At 32.7% G+C, this 2,949-nt stretch overlaps 1 long non-coding RNA gene across 1 annotated transcript; it reads left to right on the forward strand.

The window, feature by feature from the left end:
* Window positions 1-959: 959 nt before the first annotated feature.
* Window positions 960-1,882, forward strand: LOC122196752 (uncharacterized). Its single transcript, XR_006188795.1, has 2 exons — window positions 960-1,564; window positions 1,634-1,882. It is a non-coding gene; the product is annotated as an uncharacterized LOC122196752 (long non-coding RNA).
* Window positions 1,883-2,949: the final 1,067 nt, after the last annotated feature.

The raw sequence follows: 2,949 nt of genomic DNA on the forward strand, positions 1-2,949 counted from the left end.
ATCAAGTTTTCGCCCAGGGTAATAAAAACCTATGGACCAACCCTGACTTTGAATTTGATGCCTAGTAGACAATGTTTGGAGTGGAAAAATTACATATATGATTATATGAAGGTTGATATTGAAGATGTTTGTGAAGATTGGATTTTTTTGTCACAAACTTTATTTTCTAGTGATCTATTTTGCATTTTCTAAACAAAATTTTGGTAAATTTGAAATGCTTATTACTTTGTATTTGACATAAAACATTGTGATGTGTAGTCCATTATATTTGTATTAATGATATTTTATTTTATATTATTAGACAATAAATGTGACTTAACTGAATATTAATAAATATAGAAAAAAATTATATTTTTATAAAGACATAAAATCATGACATACAAATTATTTGTCACAATTGGATGCGATAAATATATTTCATGTGTTTTTAAAAAAAATTATAAAAATTACAAAATATAATGTCAGTTAGAAATGTTTGTCACAATTATATGTTGCAAGTTTCGACAAAAAATTTCTATCATCTTTCTTTTATAATGAAGGCTTCAATGACATATATTTGCGTGTCATCTACATGCTTTAATGAAATGCAACGTATGTCATTAAAGTCATGTTTTTAGTCGTGATAATCTTTGTTTCTTAAATACTTGGAAAATTTAGATGTTTAAATTTAGTTGAATACAAAAGGATGCAATGAAAATTTAGATGTTTAAATTTAGTTGAAATGGTTTAAATTGAAGTTATGTTTTAGAATTGGACTGATTTTGTTAAGGATTTTCAATGAAGGAGCTGAAATGCTTATTATTATTCAAAGTTTGAAGGTCGGGATTTATTTTTTAAAAAATAACCAAATGAGGGGCTGTTTTGTTTAAAATACACCAATGTTTGGGAAAATGGGCTTCTTTTAAAATGGATGTTGCAGAGGGGGGTTTATTGGTCATTTTACCGAAGTTGGAAGGACTTAGGGCTTTTACGCCCTATCGTTTGTTCGATAAGTCATACGGATGACAAAAGACGAACGGATTACAAAGGGACAGATGAACGAAGAGAGGGAAGCACGAAGGTGGAGGTCCGATGGATGCCGATCGATTGCTGGCTGAGGAAACGTCTCCGGAATCGACGAGACCGAAGTAACGAAGGAACGAAGCATCGAGTTCGTGCTCCGTCTCGTCCGGCTGTGATGTGCGAAGGGGGAAGAGAGAACCATTCCGCCTGGAGCGATGCGAGCAGCAACAACCGCATAGGCGAGGCTTCGATGGGCGCTGCTTGATTGGAGAAAGAGAAGGTACGAGGGTGAGGCTAGAAGAGGGTTTCTTCGGTCTCAGTGGGTGCAGCGGTGAGATGCGAGGCCAGAAGGGGACCATCTCGGATGCTCGCCTGCTTCGACGAAGGTATGAGAAAGACGGGAGCGACAGCAGAGCTGTCGCCGGTTGCTTCTTCAACGAGGGCTGCGGTGGCAGCTCTTGCTTGTAACTTCTCGTCAGGCATAAAACACAAAAGAATCGGGGATGTTTGGATTGCTTCTTCAACGGAAAAAAAAAATGAACATGAACGGGATCAGCAACAGGTATGGATTTGGTGTGTTTTGACAGGAATCTATGTAACCTAAATGGGTGTTTGGGTTTGTTTTTGACAGATAATCAAAGATGGATGAAGAACAAAAGGGAAGCTGATGATCTTCCGGTTTGCTGGAAAACACAAGCACGAGGGGTTTCACTGTCAGCTTCAATCAAGGAAGAGTTTACTATAGTGTGTGGTTTTGTATAGGTTAAAACTTATAGAACATTATAACTTATTATTGTGTGTATATTTTTCTCTCATCCATATTGTATGTACTTTAAATGAGATTTTTAATTGAGATTTAGAAGCAACAATATAAATGATATCCATATTGTATGTACTTTAAATAAGATTTTTAATTGAGATTTAGAAGCAACAATATAAATGATTTTGATTAGATTTTTGGGAGACTTTTGGCTGCAAATTTGAAGTACTTATGATCTTGAATCATTTTGGTTAAACTTGTAGTGTTCATTTTAGTCAAGTATACACTTCTTGAATGGTACTACTTATACACATGTATGGGTATTTTGATAATAAGATGCATATCGTATATGTGTTTGTGTATGTATTAGTTTAATTATTTATGTATCTGTTTGGTTTGCATTTAGAAGCAATGTAATTCCTAATTATTTGTGTATTTGGGTGTGTATTGATTTATTGTGCTAGTTATACACATTAGTATATGTATTTGTGTATTACATATATATAAATTTAAACTCATACATTAGGAAATGTGAAACTGTTAATTTGTTAAACATTAGTCCCTTATATCTAAAATTGACGCATATATAATGTATATTTATGAAAGTTTAATCAACCACACGTAATCGATTATGACATATGTCTCATACTCGTATATACATACATATATATAGTCGTTCACGAATTTATAAGTGTTGTGCTATTTTCATTGTTAAAATCCACATCAACCGGATTTAGATTTATATATTATTTCAGAATACATAACCAATAATAGAAATCATGTCAAAATAAATAGTTTAAGGTTTCACAATTAAGAAATCTGAAAACGTTTGATTTTTCGACTTTTATAAATATTTTTATTAAAAATATTTCAAGTATGAAAATTAAATATTAGACTATGACCTGAGTCCAAAAACATTCTCATAAATTCCATATGAGGTGTGCAAGTCCCTCAATAGATAGAAACGGTTTTGATAGTTTTAAGAAAATCTATATTATACTAGTTTTGGATTCTTAAAACGATCGTATCTTTTGCATACAAACTCCATTTTGGTCGTTCTTTATATTTCAGAAACAGGGAAACACGTACTACGAGACTACAATGTTTATATTTCTCACAACTACTTAATAAAGAATTTTAGTTTTTCAGACGCATTAACTATGGTTGCAGTTTGAGCTATTTGTCAG

Source organism: Lactuca sativa, chromosome 2 (genome assembly GCF_002870075.4).
Source record: "Lactuca sativa cultivar Salinas chromosome 2, Lsat_Salinas_v11, whole genome shotgun sequence".
NCBI classification, from domain to species: Eukaryota; Viridiplantae; Streptophyta; class Magnoliopsida; order Asterales; family Asteraceae; genus Lactuca; species Lactuca sativa.